Raw genomic sequence first — 20,903 nt, forward strand, 5'->3', positions numbered from 1 at the left:
CTTCAGTTCCTGTGTGGAATTCCGGAGCACAAAATATTATGAAATAGACAAAAAACAAAAACAAAAAACTGCTAGTTGAATCAAGTTCCAAAGTACAGCACAGCATAGAGAACGGGTCTTTTAACAAACGTCCCCTTTACATACAAATTTAATTACATCTTGGTATTCTGCATAAAGGAATAGCTACTCAGTGAGTCTCACCTTTATAGCATTCTAATACAATGAATCTCCAATGTGAAATACTGTTAACGATTTGTATAAAATTTCAATATTTTTAGTGCAGCGGTAAATCAAATTTTATTTCTGTACTTGAATTTCAGGGAAATATATTATCAACGGGTTGTAAAGTAGGCAGGATTTGAAGAGCCATTTCATTGGTCCATAATGAATTTTTGTGTCCATGACAACCCTGGTCGAAACTTATTAGCCAAAGTTCCCTCCCTCTTATCAAGGTGCTCATTAAATATTTTTACAATTTACTGGTTGGAAAGCTGTTTTGATTATTTTGCAAATGGCCATTTGAAAGACTGCAAGGCTGCAAAGATCAATTATAGCTTAAAGTGATGATGGATTCTCTCTGAAGGTGTCCTCTGTTGGAGAACTATCCAGTCCAAGTCTAGATTAACGGTAAGGAACCATAAGAAGGCAGAGGAGGAGCCTTGAAGCTATCCCTCAACCATTATTTTGCAGCACCAGATCCTCAGACTGAAGAGGCACATAGCTCATGCCTTCCCCAATGTGGTGGAATTTCTTTCATTTCTACTTGAATTATAGTCCTTATTTCTACATTTGCATCTATACGTATAAATTGTCATATATTCTCATTTTATGCAACTTGGTGTCCCATTTTGTCCTAATGTTTTCGTAATGTAAACCCTCTTTTTTTTTCTTTTTCTTTTTTTGCAATGCCGTATGGAAGTGAGAGCTGGACCATAAAGAAGGCTGATCGCCGAAGAATTGATGCTTTTGAATTATGGTGCTGGAGGAGACTCTTGAGAGTCCCATGGACTGCAAGAAGATCAAACCTATCCATTCTGAAGGAAATCAGCCCTGAGTGCTCACTGGAAGGACAGATCCTGAAGCTGAGGCTCCAATACTTTGGCCACCTCATGAGAAGAGAAGACTCCCTGGAAAAGACCCTGATGTTGGGAAAGATGGAGGGCACAAGGAGAAGGGGACGACAGAGGATGAGATGGTTGGATAGTGTTCTCTAAGCTACCAGCATGAGTTTGACCAAATTGCGGGAGGCAGTGGAAGACAGGAGTGCCTGGTGTGCTCTGGTCCATGGGGTCACGAAGAGTCGGACATGACTAAATGACTAAACAATAACCAGACAAAACAACAACCAGACACCATTGAGGTAGACTTGAAGGGCAACCTGCTCCCATTTTGAGATGATTAAGGTTGCATGAATTTGAGCAAAAACGTCTGCAGACCAACATTTTCTGTACTGGCTGTTGCTCCTCTATCATTCCTGATCTTGCCATAACATATCTGTGGAAAAGGCCATGTGATGCAAACATGTGAGTGTTGGGTCTGAATGTGATAAATCCAGCTTCAAAACCCGGCGGAGCTATGGAATTGCCTTGGCCAAGGCATCGTCTTTCATCCTACCCTACCTCACAGGGTTCTTGAGGGACTAAAACAGTTATCCTAGCTCCTTGGCGAAAGGATGGGCAGATATATGTTAAGCAAGCAGATTTTCTTTTTCTTTTCAAAGGTACGAGTTCCTGGGCTGCCTGGACCCTAGGAAGGCCACTCTGGGGCTCTCTGTGCCCAAGTAAATGGGTAACAAAATGATAGTAAATAATGATGAACTAGCCCAAAGCACAATCTGTCTCCTACCCCAATGCACACCCCTGCTTCTTCCATGCAGATAAATCAGCTTAAATGTTCTTGCCCTTGGCACCTTCACTTTACACATTGCCTCTTGCATTTTTCTATCACCATATGCCAGCCTGGCATGTTGCCCACTCAGAAGCAACTTATATACCCTTGCCCCTAGGTAAGCAGAGTCTTCATATCGTAAGAAACCTTCTGGTACCTCGAGGTTACCTTTCCTCTTTGCCTTGCTGTTTTACATGTGGCTGATTTTGCTGTAGGGAATGAAGGCAGATGTAATAGCTCCCCCCACCCTAAAAAATAAGAAAGAATAAAAAAGAATTGGGAGATCACTGGTTATTTTGAGCATATAATTATTCTGCTCTCCTAAATCAAAATAAGAGCCATGTAAACACAGGTAGGGAACACCATTGCAGTGATATTCTGCAAGCACAGCACCTGAACATTGAACCATTGTACTGGTATTTTTTTAGAAGGATTGGGTTGGGGGCAGAATTGGATGAAATTCGCAGGAACGGTCACCTCTTCTGAGCATACGAATCCTTTAAAAAACCAGCAGGATAGTGGCAATGATAATTCCACAAAGGCAGTCATTGCAATTTTGGCATGGATGAGAAGGGAAGCTCGTGTTTTGTGAGCAAATGGTCAGAAAACTGCAAAGATTGCCAACAAATAGGTCCAGGGACTTCGGTGCCAGGCATCTTTAAAGTTGATTTGGCAGGGTGGGGGAGCCTCAAAAGGAATTTACAAGAGATTCCCCACCCCCGCCCTCTCCCCATCTTGGTACTGTATTTGTTCTTCCTCCCCATCCCTCTGCCCAGTTTGACTTCTGCCACCTCATATAGCTGCTTCTTCTTCTTCTTCTTCTTCTTCTTCTTCTTCTTCTTCTTCTTCTTCTTCTTCTTCTTCTTTTTCCTCATTCTGCCTGGACACTGAGGTCCAGCGCCAAGGGCCTTCTGGCAGTTCCCTCGCTGAGAGAAGCCAAGTTACAGGGAACCGGGCAGAGGGCCTTCTCAGTAGTGGCACCTGCCCTGTGGAACGCCCTCCCACCAGATGTCAAAGAGAAAAATAATTTACCAAACTTTTAGAAGACATCTGAAGGCAGCCCTGTTTAGGGAAGCTTTTAATGTTTAATAGGTTATTGTATTTTAGTGTTTTGTTGGAAGCTGCCCAGAGTGGCTGGGGAAACCCAGCCAGATGGGCAGGGTATGTATAAATAAATAAATAAATAAATAAATAAATAAATAATCTTCTTCTTCTTCTTCTTCTTCTTCTTCTTCTTCTTCTTCTTCTTCTTCACTCGTAGCCAAGTAAGAGTGTTTTCCATAAACACGGTTTTAACAATGAGTCTGTAGGTGACTGTGGAGGCCAATTCTGGATCCACACGTCCTTCCACAGTGGGCACATCCTGCTTTGCCACTGACAAAACTCCCAGTTCAGCTCAGCATTCATTCGAGTCAGATGTAAAACCCTCCTATTAACTATCTGGGATCGCACATGCATACAGAGTTTTAAATCAGGGTTTCTGAATCTCTACCAGTTTCTGAAGATTATTTCTCACAGATTAACGGACTATCCAAGAATAATGCAACAATGAATCAAACTGAAGCCAGAGAAGAAAAGCACACCAATGTCATTGCACTGCTGCTAAAGCCAGCTGTGCAGGAGAGCATGAGCTGAGTGAAATAATGTTTATGCGCTTTGATACTATAAATCCTCCTCAAGCTCTCCGGGAAAAACTGAATGTCATCCTTCCCATCTGTTACAGTCTGGTACAGAATGACCCAGTCCTCTAAGGGCTCCTGATTACCTGCCCCCAGTTGCAGCTGCTTCCTAGGAGACCTCCTTGATTTCGGCTATTTAGGCTAAATGAAACAGCGTTTCCGTGCGCTGCTCTGGTTCGCCAGAAGCGGCTTAGTCATGCTGGCCACATGACCCGGAAGCTGTACGCCGGCTCCCTCAGCCAGTAAAGAGAGATGAGCGCCGCAACCCCAGAGTCGTCCACGACTGGACCTAATGGTCAGGGGTCCCTTTACCTTTTAGGCTAAAAGAACCTTAAGAACAGGGCAAAACAATGTTTTAAGATCAGTGAATTTGTAGAGCAGCCCCTATGCAACAACAGGCAGAGGGTTAAGGCTGCCACCTTTTCTCCATGCCTTTAAGAGCAGTTTGAGCTCAGCAAATTTGGGAGATGTGGTTTCCGATCTAGGCACTGACCAGAGTCAGCAAGGTGACAGACTCATGTGCTGTCAGATCACATAGCATATGATAGAGAATTGTGGTCAGATGCTGATCATTCAGGAAAGTACAGGATGAACATGAAATCCACCCAGGAGATACAAAGCTTTCAGGGCTTGAGACTACTACTACTACTACTATTATTATTATCACCATCATTGTCATTGTCATTATTATTCTACTGATCTACTTAAAACTAAATACATATATAATGTTGTTGTTGTTGTTTAGTCGTTTAGTCGTGTCCGACTCTTCGTGACCCCATGGACCAGAGAACGCCAGGCACTCCTGTCCTCCATTGCCCCCCACAGCTTGGTCAGACTCATGCTGGTAACCTCGAAAACACTATCCAACCATCTCGTCCTCTGTCGCCCCCTTCTCCTTGTGCCCTCCATCTTTCCCAACATCAGGGTCTTCTCCAGGGAGTCTTCTCTTCTCATCAGGTGGCCAAAGTACTGGAGCCTCAGCTTCACAATCTGTCCTTCCAGTGAGCACTCAGGGCTGATTTCCTTCAGAATGGAGAGGTTTGATCTTCTTGCAGTCCATGGGACTCTCAAGAGTCTTCTCCTGCACCATAATTCAAAAGCATCAATTCTTCGGCGATCAGCCTTCTTTATGGTCCAGCTCTCACTTCCATACATCACTACTGGGAAAACCATAGCTTTAACTATACGGACCTTTGTTGGCAAGGTGATGTCTCTACTTCTCAAGATGCTGTCTAGGCCTGTCATTGCCCTTCTCCCAAGAAGCAGGCGTCTTTTAATTTCGTGGCTGCTGTCACCATCTGCAGTGATCATGGAGCCCAAGAAAGTAAAATCTCTCACTGCCTCCATTTCTTCCCCTTCTATTTGCCAGGAGGTGATGGGACCAGTAGCCATGATCTTCGTTTTTTTGATGTTGAGCTTCAGACCATATTTTGCACTCTCCTCTTTCACCCTCAATAAAAGGTTCTTTAATTCCTCCTCACTTTCTGCCATCAAGGTTGTGTCATCTGCATATCTGAGGTTGTTGATATTTCTTCCGGCAATCTTAATTCCGGCTAGGGATTCATCCAGCCCAGCCTTTCGCATGATGAATTCTGCATATAAGTTAAATAAGCAGGGAGACAAAATGCAGCCTTGTCGTACTCCTTTCCCAATTTGGAACCAGTCAGTTGTTCCATATCCAGTTCTAACTCTAGCTTCTTGTCCCACATAGAGATTTCTCAGGAGACAGATGAGGTGATCAGGCACTCCCATTTCTGTAAGAACTTGCCATAGTTTGCCATGGTCGACACAGTCAAAGGCTTTTGCATAGTCAATGAAGCAGAAGTAAATGTCTTTCTGGAACTCTCTAGCTTTCTCCATAATCCAGCGCATGTTTGCAATTTGGTCTCTGGTTCCTCTGCCTCTTCTAAATCCAGCTTGCACTTCTGGGAGTTCTCGGTCCACATACTGCTTGAGCCTTCCTTGTAGAATTTTAAGCATAACCTTGCTAGCATGAGAAATTAGTGCAATTGTGCGATAGTTGGAGCATTCTTTGGCACTGCCCTTCTTTGGGATTGGGATGTAGACTGATCTTCTCCAATCTTCTGGCCACTGCTGAGTTTTCCAAACTTGCTGGCATATTGAGTGTAGCACCTTAACAGCATCATCTTTTAAAATTTTAAATAGTTCAGCTGGAATACCATCACTTCCACTGGCCTTGTTATTTGCAGTGCTTTCTAAGGCCCATTTGACTTCACTCTCCAGGATGTCTGGCTCAAGGTCAGCAACCACACTACCTGAGGTCTATGAGACATCCGTTTCTTTCTGGTATAATTCCTCTGTGTATTCTTGCCACCTCTTCTTGATGTCTTCTGCTTCTGTTAGGTCCTTTCCACTTTTGTCCTTTATTATGGAAATCTTTGTACGAAATGTTCCTTTCATATCTCCAACTTTCTTGAACAGATCTCTGGTTCTTCCCATTCTATTGCTTTCCTCTATTTCTTTGCATTGCTTGTTTAAGAAGGTCTTCTTGTCTCTCCTTGCTATTCTTTGGAAATCTGCATTCAATTTCCTGTATGTTTCACGATCTCCCTTGCATTTTGCTTGCCTTCTCTCCCCCGCTATTTGTACGGCCTCATTGGACAGCCACTTTGCTTTCTTGCATTTCCTTTTCATTGGGATGGTTTTCGTTGCTGCCTCCTGTATAATGTTACGAGCCTCCATCCATAGTTCTTCAGGCACTCTGTCCACCAAATCTAAATCCTTAAACCTGTTCCTCACTTCCACTGTGTATTCATAAGGGATTTGACTTAGATTGTATCTTACCGGCCCAGTGGTTTTTCCTACTTTCTTCAGTTTAAGCTTGAATTTTGCTATAAGAAGCTGATGATCTGAGCCACAGTCAGCTCCAGGTCTTGTTTTTGCTGACTGTATAGAGCTTCTCCATCTTTGGCTGCAGAGAATATAATCAATCTGATTTCGATGCTGCCCATCTGGTGATGTCCATGTGTAGAGTCGTCTCTTGTGTTGTTGGAAAAGCGTGTTTGTGATGACCAGCTTGTTCTCTTGACAGAACTCTATTAGCCTTTGCCCTGCTTCGTTTTGATCTCCAAGGCCAAACTTGCCAGTTGTTCCTTTTATCTCTTGACTCCCTACTTTAGCATTCCAATCCCCTATAATGAGAAGAACATCCTTCTTTGGTGTCACTTCTATAAGGTGTTGTAAGTCTTCATAGAATTGGTCAATTTCAGTTTCTTCAGCACCAGTAGTTGGTGCATAAACTTGGATTACTGTGATGTTAAAAGGTCTGCCTTGGATTCGTATCGAGATCATTCTATCATTTTTGAGATTGCATCCCAGTACAGCTTTTGCCACTCTTTTGTTGACTATGAGGGCCACTCCATTTCTTTTACGGGTTTCTTGCCCACAGTAGTAGATATGATGGTCATCCGAACTGAATTCACCCATTCCCGTCCATTTTAGTTCACTGATGCCCAGGATGTCAATATTTATTCTTGCCATCTCATTTTTGACCACCTCCAACTTACCCATGTTCATGGTTCTTACATTCCAGGTTCCTATGCAATATTTTTCTTTACAGCATTGGACTTTCCTTTCGCTTCCAGGCATATCCGCAACTGAGCGTCCTTTCGGCTTTGGCCCAGCCGCTTCATCAGCTCTGGATCTACTTGTACTTGCCCTCCGCTCTTCCCCAGTAGCATGTTGGACGCCTTCCGACCTGAGGGGCTCATCTTCCAGCGTCATAACTTTTATATGCCTGTTGTCTTTGTCCATGGAGTTTTCTTGGCAGGGATATACTGGAGTGGCTTGCCGGTTCCTCCTCCAGGTGGATCACGTTTGGTCAAAACTCTCCACTATGACCTGTTCATCTTGGGTGCCCTGCTCGGCATAGTTCATAGCTTCTCTGAGTTCTTCAAGCCCCTTCGCCATGGCAAGGCAGTGATCCATGAAGGGGACATATATAATATGTTACTTTAAAACATACAAATAATTACAATAAAATCAGCATGACACCACTCCTTTAATTAAAAGCAGTCAGTTCCCAAAAACTTAGTCCATGCATAGGCAAACTCGGTCCTCCAGATGTTTTGGGACTACAACTCCCATCATCCCTAGCTAACAGAAACCATTGGTCAGGGATGATGGGAATTGTAGTCTCAAAGCATCTGGAGGGCCAAGCTTGCCTATGCCTGGCTTACTCATTCTCAGAGGGCCAGCCCTACTGTTGGACAGAGGAAGGAAGCTGCTGCAAGCTGCTGATTCACCCAGCAGCGTCACAAAAGAGTACTTTATTTTATTTATTTATTTTTACTGCCAGGGAGGGGAAGAGTCTTTCTGCCTCAGGTGCAAAAATCACTTGACCAGTTTGCTGAAGGGTCATTTGCTGCTCCACTTCAGGCAGCAAAATGTCTTGAGGGTAGCTCTACACTTCCTGTGTTTGTCTTTATGGAAATGACCGCTTGGTAAATCCTGTTTGCTGAAGACACTTTCTCTTTCTGCGCACGCAGAAGGCAAAAGGCAAAGCTGGCATCAAAACGAATGGGTTAGCCAGGCAGGTAAGATTCAATATGAGTTGCTTGTCTTTAGGATCTAAACGAGCTTTGCTTACAAGGGCTCATCCTCTATTTCCCCAATTAGCATTAGGAGTGAAGCCAGGCAAACAGGGGAGGATGCAAATGGCTTAGCTGGGATTTCTCAAGCACAGCTCAGTGTCACTCAAAAGTGCCTTTAACCATCTCTGTTACAGGACTGAGATTTCCTGATCTTATAGTGCGGGTGAGATTTATTTCTCTTTGAAACAATCTCTCACTTTACTGTGGATGTATCACTATGGATCTGGATAAAACTATTGATGAAAGGAACAACAACTTGCAGGGACAGCATGACTACAGTCTGGAGTCAGATAAGCATGGTGACCATTCTCAGTTGAAACAGCTGGTGACAGCACAATCATCCTAGCCTTGCTATGGTAATTGACTCCTCCTAACGTGACTACTCTTCTGAATTGTCATTGTGCTTATCTTGAATACAATTAGGCTTGATAAAGACTCACTGAAATAAATGGACATAAGTTATTTTATTTATTTATTAAATTTCTATGCTGTGCTTCACCCGAAGATCACAGTGTGGTTTATGATTTAACCCCCCCCCAACCAATACATAACACAGTACAAACAGAACAATACTTAAAAGCCTACCCTAGAGATCCACCAGGAAACAGAATTAAATAAAACTTTGGTTTTTATGCTCATGGGATTGTAAGGGACAAGGAGCATATCAGCAGATGTGATGGGTGTGTAATTATGTATGCAAGTTCTTGGAAGCGGGTTGTAATGGAGATTGACATTATTGTTGGCAAACTGATGACCTTTGATGCTAAGCATCTTATACATTTTTGATGGTGCCAATGTTGACCTTACTTCTCAAGAATTATTTCTATATCTGTTGGTTGCTGCTCATCTAGTGATCTCTCAAGTGTGGAAAAAGTTCACATATTTATTTATTTATTCTTGCAATCTGCAATTCAGACTAAGTTTAGCAAAGTTAACTTCCATTGAAATCAATGGGACTTCATTTAGTCTTGGCTAACTTGCCCCATTGATTTCAGTGAAACCTTAGCTTAGCTTGGATCCAACCCCATGTTTCAAAATCCCTGCACTGTTTGACATCCCTACCAAAGTTGAATAATATGAACACACCCCTTTCCCAAATTCTGACTATTGTTTGGTAGTATTAGATGAAGCCTTGCAGCGGGATAATGGACAGCCTACTGAGAGTTTGTGTTATGCTTCCTTTACATTAGTGTTGATTGATAAAGTTGCATAAGAACTCCAGATATGCTGCCAATTGTTTTATTGCTGCTTTAAATTTGGCTAAAGGCGTGGGAGGAAGATGCTTTGCATGACAAGCCATTAATCTAAGCCATCACTCACCATGCAGAAACTCTGATTCTTTTTACACCAGCCTGCTGCAAACTCTCCCAAAATTAGTCACAATCAATGACCATGGGTGGGTAATAGACATGTCATCAATCAATGATTCTCCCAGGGGTAGACTATTGATGAAACTTAGTACTGTGTACTGTGCACCAGGTAGAGTTCTCACTTCTCTGATTTACCAAGGAAGTAAAACAATCGTGATGAATGAAGCAGTGGGGAGGACATAAGTGGCATTTGTCTATATGAACCCTATGGGTTCTTGGAAGGCCAGAAAGAAACTGTGAGACTGATACCGCCAGTAAGATAGCAAACACATAACAAAGACTTGACTATATTATTCCCAGGTGCATTTGATAATAGAAAGTAAGTGTGTGTGATGTGTACATATGTATGGATGTGTGTGTCAGAGTGTGTGTTGATGTTGCCCTGATTGCTTTTTGCAACCATCATCTGGCTCTTGGAATCATGGCCATGAAGGAATATGGCCCTCAAGCTGAAAAGGTTCCCTATCTCTGTTTGTGATTGTGGTAATGTAGGGCCCTGACCACAATGCGTCTGAGGAAGGCAGCAAAAGCATTTTAACATTTGTGGGTGTCCCCACCCTTAGCCACTAAGTTGTTTTTCCTAACTTATAAAAACCAAGGGCAGGCCAATGCTTCTGGCAATGCATTTCAGTTCCTTTGTGTGTGAAAAAGCCTGTCTTGGCTTTGGGAGGTAATAAATAAACAAACTGATACTTTGTCCCCTAAGCCTCCTCAAATATTTCCTTGGGAAGAAAATTACTTTCATCTGTTCTGAGTAGGTTGTTCTAGTGAAAGATAGACCTATTTGCATGAAAATAAGTGTCCTTGTTGTTGTGGCTAACCCTACTGAGAATCTTGTCTAATGCCACAGTTGAAGCAAAGTTCACGAGCGGTTCTCTGCAATGACAGGGTTATGATTATCTCCGTAGAATTACCTATTTATTTATGAGCTTGGGTTATTTCATCTTAAGTAAATATACTTGACAGTTGCTGTTGTTTGTTTGGATTATAAAAAATCCATTTCTGCTGGTAAGGTGGATTCTGAGTTAATCCTGGAAGCCCTCAGAAGTTAATATTCTCAGTGTATTCCTTTCTTCACCAACTGCGCTCCCGGTCTTCTTGACACAGAGCTCACCCAGACATTTATAATGAAAGTTGTGCTTGACTGTCACAATCCTGTGCAAGCACAGAAAAATCACAGAATGTGGCACTGGATGCAGAATGGAACTCTGGGGACATGGCAACATTTCTATACAAATAGTCACAATCACCCTTTATCCCACTGGTAGCAATAATGAATTCTTCGTGTCACACCTAGAGACCTCCACTCCACTTGTCGATGTTATTCTCGAAATATCATCACATTCTTCTCTGTGCATCATCACAGCATATGCCAGAGAGTCGGCTTTGTTTTTAGTTACGTTCCCCCCACCTTTTTAATCCAATGCTCCACCGCAGATTTCTGTGTTTCAAAATAGAGAAGAAATGGAGGTGTTAGAATCAGCATAGTTTATTGAACGTAAATGCTATGTGTGATTCATCTGTATAAACAAAGCTTGCAAGGAAAAATGTGGAAGGCTCCTGTGGGTGTTTTCATTTGTGAGATGCTAAGCTCTGAAGTGGTTCATTGTTTTCTACCTAGAAAAAGAAAAATGTAATCTTTTACTTTAGGGCCAGGATAGGGACTCTCCAGATGTTTTTGAACTTCCTGCCGGCATGTTCAGTAGTCAAGAATGAAAGGGGACTGAGTATGACAGATCACTGATTCTTCACTCCGTGTATGTGTGTGTGTTAATTAGAAAAGGCTGGGGTCAGTACTTTAGCCCAGCTTGGTTGTATATCCTGGCTACAAAACTCAGGGTAGAAACTCCATGGCACTTTATAGTTTACAACAGGTATCCCCAACCTTTGGGCCTCCAGATGTTTAGGACTACAATTCCCATCATCCCTGACCACTGGTCCTGTTAGCTAGGGATCATGGGAGTTGTAGGCCAAAACATCTGGAGAGCCACAGGTTGGGGATGCCTGGTTTACAACTTCCAAATTTATTTTGCTTTTTCTAGAATTTGCTATTTTACCTCTTGAATGCTTCAGAAAACAGCTTACCACCTCAAGCACTTGTAATTACGCTCCCTATCCTATCCGCTTCTCTTCTGTTACTTTCATATTCTTATCCATCACAAGCTAGGTTCTGGGGAGTAAGGAAACAACTCACACTTGCAGAGACACCAACCGTGAAGTTGTATATATATCAGGGCTAGCCAATAGGGTTTCCTCCAGATGTTGTTGAACTACAACCCCACTACCACCATCTGTGGCCATTGGCCATACGGGTGGGGGCAGCTAGGACTACCATGAGGCTACCCCAGAGAGGACTACCATGAGCTGTAAATCCTACTGAGTTCATTAGGGCTAACTTCCTGATAAGTCTGCATACGACTGCAACCTAAAGCAGATTATAGGATCATTAAGGACGATCTCTCTGAAGATAAGAAGATCATTAATCTCCAGAAATGAAATGTTTGGCCATTTGACCACACATTTTGGGGGGGCGGGGACACTATTGCTTTTTTTTAAAAAAATGGACACCACAAATGTCTGGACAATCTCTATATTTCTCTATATTGTTGCATGCCACCCCAATCTCTGAGCATTGTGAGATTCCATGGGTTCCAGGCGCTTACCATGTTTCCTTCAGCATGAGACACAATGGAGGCTGTGGTGTCTTTAAGATACGTGGTTTATTTACATATACAGTCGTACCTTGGAAGTTGAACAGCTTAGTTCTCGAATGTTTTGGCTCCCAAATGCCGCAAACCCGGAAGTGACTATTCTGGTTTGCGAACTATTTTTGGAAGCTGAACGTCCAGCGGGGCTTCCACGGCTTCTGATTGGCTGCAGGAGCTTCCTGCAGCTGATCAGAAGCCATGCTTTGGTTTCTGAATGTTTTGGAAGTTCCGTTCGACTTCCAGAACGGATTCCGTTTGGCTTCCAAGGTACGACTGTATACACAACCTGATCCTATGATGGAGAGGCTCACAGCATTAAAAACCTTGCTTCCCTGGGTAGTTCTCTCCACTTTGACTAGGATCTGCAAAACCCAGTTCTCCCTCTGCAAAGTGGGAGGTATGGTTTGTAAGAAGATTAGGCATCACTACCCTCAGGCCTAGTCAAAATGGGCTGGTTTTTATAAATGTTTTCTGTAGCATTAAAATGCACCCCAGTGTTGTTGTTGTTGTTGTTTTGGGGTGGGGAGTGGTGTCTACTGCTCTCACACTCTCAGTCAGCTTTGTTTTTCCTCAGTAAAGTTCTTACACAGCACAATCTGGTATGCAGTGCTGTGATATCATCACTTCCTCGGTGTTCACTGATTGCCTGGATTAACATCAGGAAAGCAACATAACTAGAGGTGGGGTTGCAATATTTTGAAGAGCAAAAAAGAGGACACATTCTACTTTTAACTATAGATCTCTATGACAACTCTCATTTTACATACCCATGAAAGAGAGGGTGTGTCCTGGAAAAGGAGGACATATGGCAACCCTATAAGGAGGACAAACAAATAGTGGAAAACAGGCAAAAACAAACAAACAAGCGGATCTCACCACCATTCGGGAAGGAATTTTAGGTGAACATTTTAACTCCTCATCAGTGTATTTTCAACTCAAAAGGGAAGAATATTCTACCCAGCCCTAATTTCAAATGCTTCTGTAATGAAATGGAAAACTACAAAGTACTCAGATATCCATTAAGCTCCCAACACAATTCTTCAGTTGCTAATTAAAATAATAAGAAGACACAGTCATGGAGCTGAAACGCATTAGCAGAGATCTTTAAAAATTAGCTAGAGCTTGAAACAGAAAATCCCTTCTGTGCCTGCTTGTAAAAGACTGGCTGATAAATGTTTACAAGGAATCAACACGGGACGGACACCTTGGTTGATATTGTTTGTGCCACCATCATGTACAATGATGCTGGAATCCAGGTTTTTCCAGGTTTGTAAATTACGCTGGGCCCCAGCAGATGAGTATGAGCTTCAAAATGGGACTCCAAAGTCATATCTTATATGGCAAATATAATTAAGGATGCATAAACACAGTGCAATTGGTCCTGGAACGAAGTATTGAAAACAGGAATCACAGAACAAATATGCACAGGTGCTGATTGCCAAGAAAAGAGAATTGGGAGGAGGCAATGAAATCAAATTCTGTCTAGTGCTGAAGAGAGTTTCTGAAGCTTTATTAACGAAAGCACACCATTGAGCTCACCTAATATGCACTAAATCAAAGGAGATTATAATAAGCAGCACTGCTGTATAAAGGCACCGGTTCTAGGTCACCTAGAAAAACTCTCGCTTTGCAACACCTTGGAAATAATACACCGTATTTTTCGTTCTATAAGATGCACCAGACCACAAGATGCACCTAGTTTTTGGAGGAGGAAAACAAGAAAAAAATATGCTGAATCTCAGAAGCCAGAACAACAAGAGGGATCGCTGTGCAGTGAAAGCAGCAATCTCTCTTGCTGTTCTGGTTCCTGTGATAGCTGCGCAGCCTGCATTCACTCCATAAGATGCACACACATTTCCCCTTACTTTTTAGGAGGGAAAAAGTGAGTCTTATAGAGCAAAAAATACGGTAGTTCACAGTTTGGCACAAGCAGGCACCTGAAACACTTGCGAATGTTGAACAAAGCAATTGAAAGGGAGTTGTGTGTAAGTGTTTTTATTATTATTATATCTTAATTGCCCCAAGACTGCATGGTTAATAAAGTTGAAGGGCATTCTCCTCAATCAGTATTGATGAAACACCTCAAAACCAACAGTCCCTGTAGGCTCAATAACAGACAGGGGAAAGGCATTCCATTCAGTAAGCTCTACTTCAAAGAGAAGCCTGCACTGCAGGAGAAGAGGGTGGAATCACTGCAAATAAAGATACAGTGGTGCCTCGCAAGACGAAATTAATTCGTTCCGCGAGTTTTTTTGTCTTGTGATTTTTTTGTCTTGCAAAGCACGGACTTTGGAAAAGCTTCAAAAATCACCAAAGTCTTCAAAAACCTCAAAAAAGGCTATCACACCGCGTGCTATGAGTTGCTCCTCGAAGTGAATGCACGGTTTTAAGAAAAAGGAAACAAACTTGCAAGACAAAGGAAACAAACTTGCAAGACGTTTTCGTCTTGCGAAGCAAGCCCATAGGGAAATCCGTCTTGCGAAGCAACTCAAAAAACGGAAAACTCTTTCGTTTTGCGAGTTTTTCGTCTTACGAGGCATTCGTCTTGCGAGGTACCACTGTACATCAGTTCTGCATGTTGCGTGTGAGAGAAGTGTGCAACTGGAGGTTCCCAACAGGGGACAGCTGGCGGTCATGCAACTGTGAAAAGCACACACCAGTGGTTGACAAACCACTGGACAAGGGAGATCAGCAGTGTGGAGACCCCAGAAACAGGAGGCAGGAACTGTGGGTAGGCGGGCATAGGGGTTGTGTTTTACTATTTTATCCAGGGTGCCCCGAAGCCTTCTGTTAACAGAGTCCAGTGGTTGGCCTTGTCCCCATTGTGCCACCCCACCTCCGAATGGGTGAAATCCCATGGGAGAGGCACCATTGGCCTTCCCCTTTGACGTCAGGGGCTAGCAGGATGCTGAGGAATGTGTAATGGGGAAAGGGGAGGCTGGAGTTGGACTCAGAGAAAGGGGGGCAGTGGTTTGTAGGGGCCTGTACCAGCCAAGAAGCAAGAGTTGGAGGCAGGGGAAGGTCAGAGCTAGAGGGTGGAGTGCAGGGTGGGTTGGAAGAAGGGGAGGAAGAGGCAGGTAGGGCAAGTGAAGGGTCAGGTGCTTCCCCCACCTTCTTCATCACTGTATCCCAGATCTAGGAGGGAACTGAAAAGGGAGGAGCAGAGGAAGTTTCCATGCAGATGCAGTCTCTATGTGCTGGTCCGGGGGGGAGGTTACCGTGGGGCGAGGTCCAGGACCTGAGTTGAGGGTCGGCAGACAGTTCTCCTTGGGCAAAGTGGGGTCCACAGTGGGGAGCCGGGCAAGGACAGGAACTCTGGGGGAAACAGGACTGGATGCTGTCCGAAACAGCTCATCAACGACGTTGCTCCCGCAACCTGGGACCGGGCTGACTGGCCTTTATCTTCTCTGAGGCCAGGGGCGGTCCCGGCCCCCAGGAGACCCGCCTCTCCTGGCCTTAAGGCGAGCACTCCTCCTGGGAGAAACCAGTTCCCTTCGCCTCTCTGCCCTGAGCCTCTGCAGTTCAGGAGAGGCTGAAGGGTTACTGGGCCCAGGGGGAGACTCACCTGCAGGCACTGAGTCCTCAACCACCTCTGGAGCCAGAGTGGATTCACCTGGTGCCTGCTCCTGAGGATCCAGAACAGGTGCAGGTGCTTCAGAATCAAGGCCCTGCCCCAGTTCAGCCGGCCCTGGAGGCGGGGACTCCTGTGCAGGCTGGGATTCCTCCGGTTCAGCCTCTGAATCGGATTCCCAGGCCATCACACTCTAGCTGCCCATCAAGTAAACTGGTGGGGGTGGGAATGGTCCCCTGCGGCTGCAACTGCTCCATAGAGCGTGGACCTGGGAATAGCTGCCTAGCTGTCAGATTGATGCGTGTAGATGCCCAGAGCTGTAGAAGCGACTGTGTTGTTTTTGACAGTAAATACTTAACTATCTGCTGTGCGCATTCCTTTGACTGGGAAGCACCCTTGACAGTTGGGCTCAGATCATACATCTCTCGGATTGCAAAGGAGCCACTCTGCCATCCAGGTATCCTAGGAGAGGCATGGGGGGGGGGGAGAGTCGCAGTGGAGCATATCCCATGAATAAATCAGGCTTGACATTAGAGGAGCCGTATGAAGTGGAGATGCATCAGAATCAGCAACCACACCACTCATTCCATGCCATGATATATATTTTTTGCTCTTTTAAGAACACTTTTTGTTTATTTATTTCACAAAAGTTTATACCCCACCCAAAGCAGTTTACAAAAGAATACCTCAATAAACTACCAGTAAAAAAAAAGTTTTAAGAAACTATTCAAAACAAGAAAAAATAATTAAAATAAAAAATAAGCTAAAAACTGGGGCAGTTCAGCCAGCAGAGCACGAGACTCTTTATCTTAGGGTCATGGGTTCAAGCCCCACATTGGACAGAAGATTCCTGCATTACAGGGGATTGGATTAGATGACCCCTGTGGTCCCTTTCTGTACACCCTTGTACAGCCCACGTCGTCAGCGCCTGCATGGGTTGGGTGTTGGGAGCACCTTCTCCGACCTTCCAATCACAGGTACGTAGGAACAGCAACACAGCATTCCTGAGGAATAGGTCCTGGTGCAGTGGACTCACATTTGCTCATGTGAGCACCTCAAATGCAGCAGAGTAATGGCAACAAAGCTGTGGAGGTTTCGTTGCATACCTAATTTATTTCTTCTAATTAAACACATAAAAGAACATAACAAACATGTATGAGACAAACAGCTCTGTCATACTGCCATCTTGTCTCTAGACAGCTCAAAGAAGAACCAAACAGTACTAGGGACAGAAGTCTGGAAGAGTAGCTTCTGCTCCAACCTTTCTCTCAGACAGAAAGTGAAACAAACATGATCTGGTGACCTTGCAATGGGAGGGATGAAAATACTGACAGTCCCTTCCAATTCTACAGTTGTATGATTCTACGTTGCATGTATGAAAACATACGGCAACATTCTGCGTGTTTGGAAAATGCTTTTAGCTGGCCGCAAAAGAGTACAGTGAAGGAGCCTGCCTGACGTCAGTAGGCAATGGGTTCCAGTTGGTGCAGCCACGCTAAAAGATCAGTTTCTTATGAATCCAGAACGAGTGTTCTGTGTCACCTGCAACCGTGCCAACCTGCAAGGCAATCTTGCAGGTCATCTGGTCCCAAGCTGTTAAGGGCTTTATATACTGATTGTAAAGGGATGCGGGTGGCGCTGTGGGTTAAACCACAGAGCCTAGGACTTGTGGATCAGAAGGTCGGCAGTTCAAATCCCCGCAAGGGGTGAGCTCTCGTTGCTCGGTCCCTGCTCCTGCCAACCTAGCAGTTGGAAAGCACGTCAAAGTGCAAGTAGATAAATAGGTACCGCTCCGGCGGGAAGGTAAACGGCGTTTCCGTGCGCTGCTCTTGTTCACCGGAAGCGGCTTAGTCATGTTGGCCACATGACCCAGAAGCTGTACGCTGGCTCCCTTGGCCAATAAAGCGAGATGAGCGCCGCAACCCCATAGTCGGCCACAACTGGACCTAATGGTCAGGGGTCCCTTTACCTTTATACAGATTGTAACACCTTGAGCTTGACATAGTAGCATAGTAAACTGCTCCATGTCTAGTCAGATCATTGATCCATCTAACTCAGTACTGTCTGCATGAACTGGTAGTAGCTCTCTGGGGTTTAAAAGAGGCGTCTTTCGCATCTCTAACTGGAGATACCAGGAACTGAGCTTGCACTGTGTTGCTAAGCCAAAACCCTTTCCCCTGTTGCACACTCCCTCATTAAGGGACCTGCCTCCTTCTCTCAACCCCAGCGATATGTTCAGAAAGCAGACAAGTCTATTTGCGGGCTCATTCCCAAAGTATTCCCCATTCTTACTTTCTGGGCTCTAATTGCATTTCAGATTGTGTGTATACATCACTAATATTCTGTATCTTCATTTTCTGGCCTGTGTAGTAATTGAGCATTCAGTCATTGTTCTGCCCTCTTTTCTGTCAACACTTATTAAAATGAAGCAATTAGCTATTGTCTTAAATGGAGTTTAGAGGTATGGCTCATTAGTTTTAGGCTCATTACAATTAACAGAGATGATAAATGTAAAATCCCTTTATTGCGGGCCCCTGTGCAGGAAAGTTGCAAGGCTTGATTATCTTGCGTAAATGTTAATTCAGCACAGAGTGCGCTGGAAGTAGCGTTTTCTGCTGGGCCTGCTTGCTTTATGGGGGGGGGGGGAATGGTTCTGTAACACAAATGCTATTAAAAGTACTAAATCTCAGGTCCTCCTTGCCAGGGCTAATGTGCACATGGCAACCAAAATTCCATGTGCTGTACTTGGGGATTGGGAAGAAATTCAGTTTAGTTTTAATTTTATTGTGAACCTCCTCACTTCCTGAAATGAGGCATGGGCCAAAAACACAGCTATCCTTCGAAACATGAACTTTCTTGGCTTTTGCAATGCAGCTCTCAGGCCAAAAAAATATGTGAGTGCAAATATGTACATAAGGGGAAAGGGAGCATTTTAAAAGATTATATTTGTGCAGTGGAGGGCACAGAAAAAAGCATTGCATTAGGGTACGATTGCCATATTTCAAAAAGTGAAAATCCAGAAACAAATTCCGGATATGCCTGGAAGATCCTAGATGTATCGTAGCCCAACATTGCTTGCAAAAATCTCTATGCTAGGAGATACGACCACTAAAATCCTGATGAAAATTTGTGAGAACTTTTAAAAAATAAAACAAAATCACAAACTAGTGAGGAAATGTGGGTGATGGAATTAAGACTGGAGAAATGAGAAACTGAGACAAACACTGTTAAGTTGTGGGTGAACATATCAGACGACACAGCGATTCTTCAAACAGCTCTTGTTTATTCAGAGGCCAGAACAGAACTGAACTGAAGAGCTCAGTCTGCCTGCTTATATAGAGCTCCAGTACAATGTTACTGTAGCAACTTTCTAAAACTATCCAATCACTGAACGTCACTTTCGATCCTTCATTTGCATACAAACTATCCAATCACTGAACATCACTTTTGATCCTTCTTTTGCATAACTATCTACAGTATCCCCCTGCTGGCCCAGGGTGAGAACTTCAGTACATAACAAACACGACTGGCACATTTGTCCATTCCTAACTGCTAAGACTTATATTTGAGTCTTCTGGCGGCATTCAGTCTTTTTTATCTCCCACTTTATTCTTTGCTCTAATTACTCTGCATTCTATTTTCTGTTATTTTATTTTTTAAAAAACTGAATTATTTTGTGGTGGTTTTTTTTTTGCAGTGTTCTTGCATAATATTGCAGGTTATTCGTTTATAGGATTAAACTGGTTCCTGGGTATACCAATGCAAAATGTCTACCTTGATCTCCTGAGTTATTTGGAGCAGATTAGCAAGGCTTTCTTGTCTCAATATTTTAAGTACTTACTACCCATTTTTGGAGCCTTCATTGAAAGCCTTTTTGGCTGAAGGGTCAGGATATAAATCCTGAAAGGAGAGAGAGAGAGAGAGAGAGAGAGAGAGAGAGAGAGAGAGAGAGAGACGGAAGCATAAGAGTCTACTAGATCAGTCCTACGGCCCCTCTAGACCTGTTCTCACAGTGGCCAACCAGATGCCTATAGAAAATCTGAAAGTAAATTAGTAATACCAGGCTGCTCCCCCCCCCGCCTTTTCTAAACCAGACTGCTGTTCAAATGTGGTTTCAGATCTTGGTTAGCAAAGTGACATTAAGCCACAGCTCCCCATTTCAGGTATAAGGTGGAAACATGGCTTTAAAAGTCCAGGACAGGAGTGCCAAAGCTGGCAAACAAGGGGAGGATGGGGTAGAAAGTACAGTGGTACCTCAGGTTAAGTACTTAATTCGTTCCAGAGGTCTGTTCTTAACCTGAAACTGTTCTTAACCTGAAGCACCACTTTAGCTAATGGGGCCTCCTGCTGTCGCCGTGCCGCCAGAGCAAGATTTCTGTTCTCATCCTGAAGCAACGTTCTTAACCTGAAGCACTATTTCTGGGTTAGCGGAGTCTGTAACCTGAAGCATATGTAACCTGAAGCGTATGTAACCCGAGGTGCCACTGTATAGGTCCAGAGCTCAGACGTTATGTCTGAAACAGAAGGAAGCAGGTAAACTGACAGTATGTAAAGGATGCATATATTGATTTGCATAATTTATAGGGCTGCAACTCGATTAACTGAATATTCATGTGAGTTTTAGCTGGTGAATCTAGCACACCGTTCCCATCCATTTGCATACAGATAAAAACAGTATTCCTGGAATGAAAAAGCCTAGGAGCCTAGGAAGCTGCCTTATACTGAGCCAGATGACTGGTCCATCTACCTTAGTATTGTCTACACGGACCGGCAGAGGCTCTTCGGAACTTTCAGGCAGGGATCTTTCCCAGCCTTACCTAGAGATGCCTTGGGCCCCCTCAAAATTTTCAAGGAGGGGCCCCACAGCAACGTGTACACGCTGTTCGTTCACACCACCCAGCATGCTCACTTCGCTCACACATGCTGCACAAGCCACAGTGTGCACACAACACGCAAGCGCGCCTTGTGGCGTGTGCACATGATGCGAGCAAGTCACATGGCGCAAGCCCCCTCAATCATGGGGGCATGCAGGTTTGCCTGTGTGTGTCATAGCTGTCAACTTACAGATTTGAAAA

General features: G+C 44.0%; 1 long non-coding RNA gene across 1 annotated transcript in view; it reads left to right on the forward strand.

Moving 5' to 3' along the window:
• Positions 1–7,900: 7,900 nt before the first annotated feature.
• The window catches only part of LOC307199361, a 30,665-nt gene continuing 17,662 nt past the window's right edge, over positions 7,901–20,903 (forward strand). Inside the window, exon 1 of the long non-coding RNA XR_013831925.1 lies at positions 7,901–8,122. This is a non-coding gene — a long non-coding RNA (uncharacterized lncRNA). The remainder of the gene's footprint in view (positions 8,123–20,903) is intronic.

The sequence above is a fragment of the Podarcis cretensis genome (genome assembly GCF_951804945.1).
Source record: "Podarcis cretensis genome assembly, chromosome: 12".
Lineage (NCBI taxonomy): Eukaryota > Metazoa > Chordata > Lepidosauria > Squamata > Lacertidae > Podarcis > Podarcis cretensis.